Source organism: Pygoscelis adeliae, unplaced genomic scaffold (genome assembly GCF_000699105.1).
Source record: "Pygoscelis adeliae isolate BGI_AS28 unplaced genomic scaffold, ASM69910v1 Scaffold244, whole genome shotgun sequence".
NCBI classification, from domain to species: domain Eukaryota; kingdom Metazoa; phylum Chordata; class Aves; order Sphenisciformes; family Spheniscidae; genus Pygoscelis; species Pygoscelis adeliae.
In genome coordinates, this window is record NW_008824648.1 from 991330 (window position 1) to 1002098 (window position 10769).

A 10769-nucleotide genomic window follows, 5' to 3' on the forward strand; every position below is an offset into this window, starting at 1 on the left:
CATTCATTTCCTCATACATCACTTAAATACACACACTTCAGGCACTGAAATATGAAAGGTGCTGAGGACTTCTGTTAATTGCCCACCAGCAGCTTCTAACACCTCTTGGAAGCGCTCTCTCTTTTAAGATTTGATTATTAAGACTCCTTGGGTTTGGTTTCATTTATATCATAGGCAATTGTCTTTCATAGGAAGTGGATCCCCCTCTATCAAGGATTGGTATTTTGGACTATTGCCATATTTGTGTATCCTCCATACACATGAATCCCAAAGCAAACTGGTAACAGGCTACGTAGCGCTTTTTCATTTAGTCGGAATTTGAGGTGGAAAATAGATTTGCTTGCCACTGCATATGGTCATCTGAGCTGGAGTAGAGGATTTGTCAGTTTTTCGCTTAGTCTGTGGACAATGAGAAGTCATGGTCTACTTAGGAGAGGGATGTGAAAGGTGACACAGAAAAGCTGTGTAGTATTAGAGGCCCTGAATTTGCTTTATGGGCACCCACAAGTACAATGGAAAACTATTTATGATCAGTAAATTGAAAAAGGTCAAACCTTTTGGCTTGTAGAATGAAATAATAGGTAATAACAGTTGATGACATCTGATTCACGTTTGGGAAGTGTTAAGTGGGCAAGATGTAGTTTTACCCACAGCTGATACGCCAGCTTCCTGCAGTATTCTTTCGCTATTTCAGTGGTAGTCAGAACCTTATGATACAACCATAAACCGCTAGCCCATGTTTGCTCTGAACTTGAAGATTGTCACCTCACTACTCCCAAATGTAGTGTGAAGATAAGCCTGATTTGTTTGCTTCTCAGGGAGGGACTATGAAGGCATGATATAGTCTATCACTATAGGGTACTTCTATTCTCTTGCCATAGGCCTTCTGTGATTTTGACTGAATTGCTTCATCCCCTTCCATTCTGTGTGCAGTTTATAAGCTAGGGAAAGCTTTGTATCATGTTCTGCCTCTGTGCTATTTAGTCTGTGGGCCTTCTACCTCAATTAGAGGTCTTAGGCATTTCTACAGTACTAGTTTGTAATCTCATCAGTCTTTTATCATTGCTGTGGAGCGTGCAACTAAGCACTGAAGAGGCAGTTACAGCTGGAAAGCAGTCCAAAGGTTATGTTTTATTATTGCAAACTGGAACAGAACTGCACCTGGATGTTTTTCTATGAAATAAATAGTTAAACATGCTCGGCAATATTATTAATAGTGCTGAAATTTTGTAAACAGAAGCAAAAGTCACTTTTATACCCTAAGTTTAAGAATGCAGAAACAAAGTATTGTTAAAATTTAAACTAGATTACACTTCAGAGGGCGAAAGATTTTTGAAACGGTTGGCTGGCACAAATCTTTCTTGATCTTGCTATTGCATATACCGTTCATATCTTTCTTACTTGAATTGAAGGCTTCCTTGTGTTTGTTTTTCCAAAACCAGCCTGTTGAATGCATTGTCAAAGCGTCAGGGTTTAAAGAATAAAAATGCTTGGTGTTCACCTAGGGATTTCCTTATATATGTACAATAGGCAGAGTATACATAGTGCTTTGAAGTGCGCTCTGTGAGTTTTTCTGTAACTGCTGTGTGAAGAGTTGTGGGAGAAACTCCCCCAAACATTCTGTATTCTCCATTTATTACACTTTTCCCTGAGGACTGGACAGTAGTTGGTGCTGCAAAGGGAGGTGTTTGGTTAGACAAATAATAGCACGATCCAGGAAAGCGAGTCCTGTGTCATCCTTCTTTTAAAAGAGGATGTTGCAGTTGAAACCATTTCTAGATTTTTGTTTTCTTTGAAACAGTCCAGTTGCTGACTTAAGCTTATTTAGTTCTTCAAGACTCACTTCCAGTATTTTTGCATATAAACATAGAGAGTTTCCTTGGCTTTAAAAGTGGAGTCAGTAATTTTATTTCTCAGTTCTCCTTTTAAAATCATTGTTCCTCAGTTTATCCTAGAAGTGTAAAAGGCTATAGGAGTTGAGGCAAGAGGACCTGAGGAGAGCTGGCACTGCTCTGTTAAGGGGAATGGCGTGCCGGTAGAGCAGTGCTATCTAGGGAATCAGTACCTTTCCTGAACGCTAGGTGAAGTTCCTTCCTACTGGGTGCAGAGGCTACACCGCTCTGAGTGATGTCTCTGGGGATATAAATACTGGCAGGGAACTTGCAGAGAGTCTTGTCAAGTTTGCGTCTTTTGCCTACATATTAGAGAAGGGAAGCTTCTCGGATACTTGGTGCCCCTACAGTGCAATGCGTGTTTACAGTCAATGACTCCCCCACCCTGCGTCCTCTCCAAGCACAGCTGCTTCCTTTCATTGAAAGACTGGAGAAGGGGCTGCTTGCTAACAGGTTTAGTTGTGGAAGCTGTGCTCTTTTTAAAAATGCATGGTAGGATTAGGTGTTCCATTTTACAGAATGTTAAAATGCCCTGGAGGTCACTGCTGCTTTCCCCAGAGTCCGGAGGTGGGACTTCTCCCAGAGAGCACCGGGGTAGGACTTTAGGAGCCCTGGGCACACCTCAGAGAGTTGCTGCATTGTCTCCCCATCTGATGAGGTCGGGCTCAGCTGGCTGTGCTGCAGTGCGTGGGCTCTGTTCTCAGTAGATAGTTGTGCTGCCCTTTCCCACTGTACTGCGTATAAATCAACATGTGGCACTGGAAGCAGAAGTCTTTGGTACTCCTCCCTTTCTAGAATAAAACAACTGACCTCCTGAATTCTGCTTGGTTTTCCTGTTTCTGCTCATGTGATTCTGTCATCTTTGTCAGGTGATGTTCAGCCAGAAGCGATATTTTGGCGATAGTGGTGTTCTTACTGGTGTGAAAGCCATCTTTTTTCACAGCATTTCTGCACTCTTAGCTTAAAGGTCCCAAGGCTTTGGGTCTGTTTGTCTGCTTTATGAATTTGCTGGATCCCCTCCATTGAGAATGCTGTGTCTTACAAGCCTCCATCTGGGGTTCAGGAGCTGTATTCACACAGAAACGTGCAGCCATCCTAGTGAATACTGCTGAACTGCAGTGTCCATGTCCTCCATAGCTAGGACATCATCCTTTCACTGCTAGAGACTTTCCATTTGTGCAGGTAACCATAATGCTATTGGTTAAGCACAGAGCACATCTCCATGCTTTTTTCTGAACTGTACCACTGCTGCTCAACTACAGTTTAAGGTTGGTAATTGTATGGTTTAGAGCTGGGGTACCGTAGCCTAGGCATCATTTCAGCCTTCATTTCTTAATGAAGGTTCTGAATTCAGGTGGCAGAATGGAGTCCTTGGAGGCTGTTCAATTTTGGTTGAATTTTAATAAGGTGACCGCAAAACTGTCATCTTCAATTCTGGTAAATTCACAGAGCAGATGCTCTTTTTGGCATGCCGAATTTTAGGCATTGCCTTCTACTTTAATTAGAAAAATCTGCCTTTGCTTGCCTGCTTCTGGATGGAGATGGGTTGGCAATGTTGACACTTTCAAAGAGTCAAACTGGAATTAGAAGACGACAATTTGCTAATAAGATTTGAAATGCTCAGCACTGAAATTTACCATGGAACCAGAGCCATAATCCTCAAATTTGGGTAAACTTCTTTACAGGTGAATGGGAAAATCAAATTTAGACTTAAAAGTTTGCTTGAGATTGGTGGGAGAGCACTGCATCATGTCATATTGGTTCAATCTGCATATGATCATCTTAGCCAGCTGGAAACACCTTTAAAAGTGCTTTCATTCCAGAGCACAGAAATGCAGGAGTGTGTAGGTAGGAGCTGTCTCTAGAGAATTATGGAGTAAGTCAACTTTGGTGAGCGTATTTTGGACTGTGTTACGGTCACCACTATTGTATTAGTTCTTCCCCTCTGAAGAGGGGGTTTGTCATGCCAAAATGGTTGGGAAACCTTTGTATGACAGTTCTGGGGGAAGGACTCTAACACAGGCTTGCAAAGTGTCTGAAGCCTGAATGACAGGATTGCTGTGCTGCGAGCACTGGGGCTGGTGTACCCTTCAGTTGCACGCATACTTTGCAGGCAGTTTACTTTCTGCTGCAATGAGAGCAAATGTCTTAACACCACTGAAGCCGTAGTGGCTTCCTGTAAGCATTGTGGGACCTCATTTAAATAAAGGCCTTTCTTATTTTAGGTGTGCTATGTTTAGTGTATACTCTACTTGAGCATGGAATGGTCTGCAGTTGTGTTGCAGAGACCCTATAGTTGCCTAAAATGATTTCACTTCACACTCAAAGGTGAACTCCCCTTTTCAAGGTAGTTTGTTTTGGACGTCGGGTTTTTGTGGGTTTTTTTCCTATCAACGTGCTTTAAATCTAAATCTCCACATGTGGCTTGTTTCACTTGAAACTACGTAGGAAATCCCCTTCTTCATAGGAAGGTTTTTGAGAATGAGAAACTACTTAAATTTGAGTGGGGTAAATGCAAGTAGGAGTTCAACCACCCTTAGAATTGCTCTGTGGCTGTGAACACCTCACTTTGGCTATATCTACTGTTCTTTTGAAGTGCTTTAGAGCTTCTGACATGAATTATAGGGACAGCCCTGTGGGATTTTTGCTGCAAAGCTGTGGGTCAGTTCTTGCTTTGAATTTAATCCTCCTCCCTGTGATCATCTTGCACTTGTACAGTTACCCCTGGAGGATATGATGTGCTGATTGTGTATGCAAGTGACGCCACTGAATGGTGTCAGTACCTCCAGAACCTCTTCCTCTTTACACGGCACGTTCGAAAGCATCGGATTCTGAGCTACCAGCTGGAAGGCGAGTCTGCTATCTCCCACCAGGAGCTGGACCTGTTCAGCAGAAGTCGGAGCATCATCCTTTTGCTATCTGCTGAGCTGGTGCAGAGCTTTTATCTCCCTCACGTCCTGCAGAGCCTTCAGGAAGCTTTATGGCCCCCGTACAAAGTAGTGAAGCTGTTCTGCGGTGTGACGGACTGTGATGACTATTTGACCTTTTTCAAGGACTGGTCTCAGTGGCAAGAACTCACAAATGACGATGAGCCTGATGCTTACCTTGCAGCTGTCAAGAAGGCTATTTCAGAAGGTAAGGTAGCAGCCGTGGAGTTGCGCTTTCCTGGTCAGGTATTGGAGGAGGGACGTACGTGATATTGTTTATCCTCATTTTAACACTGGTAACGTGTTCTACTGAAATAGAAAACTAAAGCAAATTGCACAACCCTTGTAAACTAGGAAGTTTTGCAAGCCAGTTTTTCTGTGCCTGGTCAATTGGTCCCTAATTCAGGAGAGATTACCAGTGACTCACAGAGAGCTTCTGAATTTGGAGGTTGACTTAGGTGCCTCGTTTTGAATGCAAATCAAAAATAAAACCCGAGTATCTTTAAAGTTCTGCCTGTAAATATTATGCCCTGCAGTTTATTGACCCCAACCAACGGAAAATTCTCTTTTTCTTCATTCAGACTTACATTTCTGTCATACCAGAACCAAAATAAGATTGTCTAATATGTATTCTCTAGCACTGGGCCTAAGTCAGAGATATAACCATACTGGCAACAGATCAGCTTGTTACCTGTGATGGAATGGCAGAGATTAATTGGAAAATTGCACAGATGGCCTTGAAAATAATCCAACCAGTCTGAAAGCGATCACCTCATAACAAGCACAGACAACTTACTAGCGCAGAAGTATTAACAGCTGGAGACTACAGAAGCCCAATGTACTCAGTTTTAATTGAGTCTGAACTTTCCTAAACTCCAGAGGAGTGCGTGGTGCTCCTTTCTCATAGTTTCTGTTGAAATGCAGGTGGAGAGCTCTGGGGAGTCATGCTGGTCAGGATGTTTTTATGACACTGCCATGCTTAGGGTTATAGTGTTCTTTGTCAGCCTTAGCAGGATTGGAGTCCTGTGGTTGCATCTTGGATTAAGATTTATCTGGTTTTAGTGGCATAAATGAGACAGTGCAGTCTTCTAGTGTGTCTGGTGTTGTGCGCATAAAGGTGCTTTATGCCAGGATAACTACAGCAATAATCATGATGACAAATTTATCACAGTAAAAATAAATTTTGAAAATCATGATCTTGGCCAAAACAGTCCCCCTGAAAAAAGATGACTTAGGGATTGTGCTGAAGATGGCATTCTCAGGTAACCAGGTCACAACAGATGTTTCCTAGTACCTTTTAAAAACCTGCATAAACTAAAGTTTGCATCTCCCTTTCAAACACCCCTAAAACGTCTTGGTTTCCCAATGGATAACCTAGAGCTAAAGTAGTCTGGCTCCTTTGCTTTCAGCCTGGAAGAGGACAGAAAACAGTGGCTGAGCCTTTGTACTCTGAAAAATAAAACTGACCAGAGACTAAATTAGCTTTTCTGACACTTTCTGGCAAAAATAAAAGTTTAGTTACTGTTTTCCTCTAAACTTGGGTCTAGAGCACAGCACCAGTATTTTATTGATTTTTAAATACGCTATTCAAAGTTAGGGAGGTTTAAACAACATCTCCCCTGGATTACTAGTGTTAATGGTTTTACCTAACATGTCCGAGGACTGACAGAGTTATTTTAGGCCAGAGTAGGAGTAAATTCTAGTGTAGCTGAAGAGTGTGCGAGAGTACAAAGGGATGTTGATCCTGCAGTCTCTTCCCGGAGCCAGCTCTCGCCAGTCTCTTCTGGCTTGCTGCATTCTGAGTGCACAAAGCACAACACGGGGCAGAAAGACTCCTGCTTCCTGTGCTGCGGGTGGAGCGGCAGGCGCGAGTGTCTCTGTCCTTCAGTAGATGGACTGGCTGTAGTGGGAGGTTTCACATAGCCAAGTGGATCCCTACTAGTGAGAGGCTTTCACCCATCTTGCTTGTTTTGGGTGCATTAAAAATCAAGAGAGGTGAAGGGAAGAGGATGGACATGGGAATGGATCAGCTAGAAACCACTCTGGATCAACTGCTTCTCTCTATAGAAGCTGTGTTTGTCAAAGGGAAGCACCCAAAATCTGATTTTTATGCTGGGTAAGCATATCTGTTGGCAGTGGTGTGCTGAATGCAGAGCCTTGTCAACTAAAGAGTAGCTTCCATGCTTCTTGATGTTGGATGCAGTCAATGAATTGTATTAAGCTGACCTGGCTCTCTTCCTCCACTTCAACAAGCGAGTCTCCACAGGTGAGCTAGCTTTCTCTGTGTACTACTGGCTGCCCCTTGGCACACTGGGGGCTGTGCTCAAGGGACCTGGGTGCTGGATCTTCCCAGCACTTCTCAGAGCCCACCCTGGGAGGGGGCAGAGGTGGGTCTTACTGCTAGTGCTATGCTGTCTGTCTGAGCAGCCAGGGAAGTACGTCTTGTGTGCCTGGCTGTTTAGTGGGCTGGCTGCCATACATCTGTGGCAAAACTTCTTTGGGGTAAGGCACTACAGTCTGACTTTTCACAGCTGGACGTAGAGTCCTTCTCCAGAGGTGTCATCTCTGCTGAAAGTTAGCATGTGCTGAAAAAAACTGTGCTTTAGCTTTATGTAAATAGTGTTTTGAAAGGGAGAGTGTGCTTTGGATTTTTGTTGTTGTTTTACATAACAAAAAACCCCCAGCTTATTTTCTGTTTTCTCAATTGAACAAGCATACATTGATCTCAAACTGACTTCAGTATATCCAGAAAATATTTGACTGAGAGAAAAAATGAGAAAAAACCAAACTCATTTGCATGGAGTCTGCTGTAGCATTTTCCAAATAGTTTGGTACAGAAAGATTCAGAATTTCTGGACTTCTGTTACTGTTATGGGAGCCCTACCTGATGTGAGCTGTCAGCTGCATGCAAGAGTTGGGTAATGTCAGGCTGTTTCTTTGTGCACATCAGAGCAGTTGCCGAGGCAAGCCATCCACTGTCACTGACTCTTGTGGAGGAAGAACCTACTTAAGATAGGCTGGTTTCATGGTAAAAGTATTTGGATGAATGTATCAGATCCTTCCTCTGTGGGAAAAAAATGACTAGGTGACCTCTTCCATCGCGTGATTCTACAGAGTTTTGTGAATGGCCTCAAATACAAATGTTCTGATGCTTCCTCTGGAGAGAAGACAACCCCAGGTGTACATAGTTCCCTTTTTGGGTGAAACTGTGAAACTTTCTTCTTGGTTGGTAATAAAAAATTAGCATCCGCCTTATAGTTTGGTTGCAGCCAACCATAGCATGAGTGACTTAAAGTAAGAGTGTTTGTGATAGTAGACCTCTCCCATAGAGAAACACAGCCTGTGCTCTGCTCCCAGGACTTCGTTGTTAGGATTTTAGATGAAGGCTTCAAAGTCAGGAGCTCTTAGAAGGTCTCAGTTAAGTCCATTCTCTACAGCAGACTGTGAACTTTTCCTGAGTAAGGCAGTCCTCAATTCCTACAGCACTTAGCAGAGGAAGTTAATGACCGTGTTTGAAGTGATTTGTCTGGGTGTCTTCCCCTGGGAAGTATTTCTCTCCACACGCATTCACCAGTACTTCTAACAGCAGTGTCAGCACGCACTGAAAAACTAAGCCTGATGCAAAAATGGCTGAGCTTCAGCTTCCTAATAGCTGAATCCTGAGCTAGTAGAGCATGTGACACAGGACATGGTGAGGGCAAATACCTCTCCAGAGCCTGCACACAGGCCGTGCTCAGGCTATGCTGTTGCCTGTAGCACAGCTGTCAGGCTGTGGTTTGTTTAGTGCATCATGGGAACATGACACCCCCAGACATCACACGCTGAAAGCTATTTTAATTTTTATTAATTTAGTACAAATACAGAAATGAGGAAGCACTCGCCTAGCCTTGTTGAGAACCAACTGTGTGCTGACACTGACTCTTGCTCTCTTGTAGATGGGGCATTTTTACTTCTACAGTTTCTCAATCCTGGCAAACTACAGAAGGCATGAAGGTTTCCATTTGCAGGCACTCCTGTTATCTGTGGGGAAGTTTTTCAGGCTATGCAATAACTGTGCTAAGGACATGGAAATGCTCAGGATCGCACTGTGCAAGCCAGCTCAGGTCCGGCAGGGTATAGTCACCATCCAGGGTGCAGTGATCAGCCTGCTGCTACTTAAGCCCTCTTGTCTGGCTTGTGGTACCACACCATGCTGTGCTGCGTGCATTGGGCAGCTGGGAGTCTGTGCCACACAGTTGGAGTCAGTGACCTTTCTCTTCCTCCTGTGTTCTCAGAGCTCAGTTGACATCTGTCTTGTATTATGCACATTTCAACTTCTCCAGTTTATTTCAGCCCCTACCTATGTTGTCTTGAAAAATTTCAAATTTCCTGCTTTAAGAGTTGATGTTTCCAAAGCTTTTACTAATTCAGTGGCTTTGAACTTTCTGTACGCAAGCAAACTCTTGCAGGGAAAAACCCAGGGAAGTCAACATCTGCCTGAGATTGCTAAGGTGGTAATGGAACGTAACAGCAGCTGTGAACCGTGCTGTTGAAGGACAAGTGCAGCCTTGGCTGAGCAGAGCTCTCACGCAGTGAAATGGACAAGAAAGAAAGATCAGTAGCAGCAAGCTTCTTGCAAAATAGGAGGGTCAGAAGTGGGTGTAAGGAAGCATGTGGTGAAAATGGAAGGCAGTGGGCAGTTAGAAGGAAGATGAGAATTTTGCTGGAGCCCTGTAGATGAGGAAGTTGCTGGAATGTTACTCCACCTAGTGAGGAGCTCATTGAGAGATGCCAGAGACCAAGGCAGTGAGCTTTTGTTGGGAGGGAAATGGCATAATAGAAACTGCATAAGTTGTTATCATTCTCCCTCCTGTACATGTTAAGGAATTGAATTAACTTCCTGGCTTTCTTCTGTTGCACTGGTGAAACCACGAATGAAACTTGAGAGCATATCACAGAATTGTTCAGGTTGGAAGGGACCTCTTGCGATCATCTAGTCCAACCTCCCTGCTCAAGTATGGTCAGATAAAGCAGGTTGTCCAAGGCCATGATCAGTCAGGTTTTGAATGTCTCTGCGGGTGGAGACTTCACAACCTCTCTAAGCTACCTGTTCCAGTGTTTGACCACCCTCAGAGTAACAAACTGTTTTCTTGTGTTTAGATGGAATTTCATGTGTTTCAGTTTGTGCCCATTGCCTCTTGTCCTGTCAGTGGGCACTATGGAAAAGAGTCTGGCTCCCTCTTCTTCATTCCCTCCCATCAGGTAAATGTTGATAAGATCCCCCCCCGAGTCTTCTTTTCTCCAGGCTTGAAGAGTTCCAGCTCTTGCAGTCTCTCCTTGTGTGAAAGGTGCTGTGGTCCCTTAATCATCTTTGTGGTCCTGTGCTGGACTTAAGCTGTAAAGGTAAAGTAACCTTGGAATAGGCTACTTGGAGTTTGAGGTCAGGTTCGACAGATGCATAATGCAGGGGGAAAAAGCATGTGGGAGATTCCCTTCAGCCTGACACTTCTGTAATTATTTGATTGCTAACTTTTGCTCATCGCTGCCATTTAGGGCTACAGCCCTAAATTCACAATGAATTTTTAAGTTTGGCAGGAGCTGCTCTCCTGTTACTTTGCGGGTTAATGGTAAGCGATCTGTTCCGTGATGATACATAAATTCCTATTTGTTATGTATCTCGAGATTCCTGCCGAAAGGCAGGTTTTTCGTGGAGTAGCTCATTGGCCAATAGTCTTTTTGAGGAAGGGTGTCAGAGTTTGTTCATTTGATTGCTCAGACAAGCTCCACGTTAGGCCTTGATGCACTTACGACCTTCTGCTTTACCGTGTAACTATTTCAGGGCACAAGCACAGTGAAATCCAGTGTTATCTGGTATGTTACCCTTATACTTGAGATGTCCTGGGGAATAACAAAGCAAATACCATAACCTAGAAGAATAGTCTGTGGCTTTTGAGGATAAATTTGAACCCTC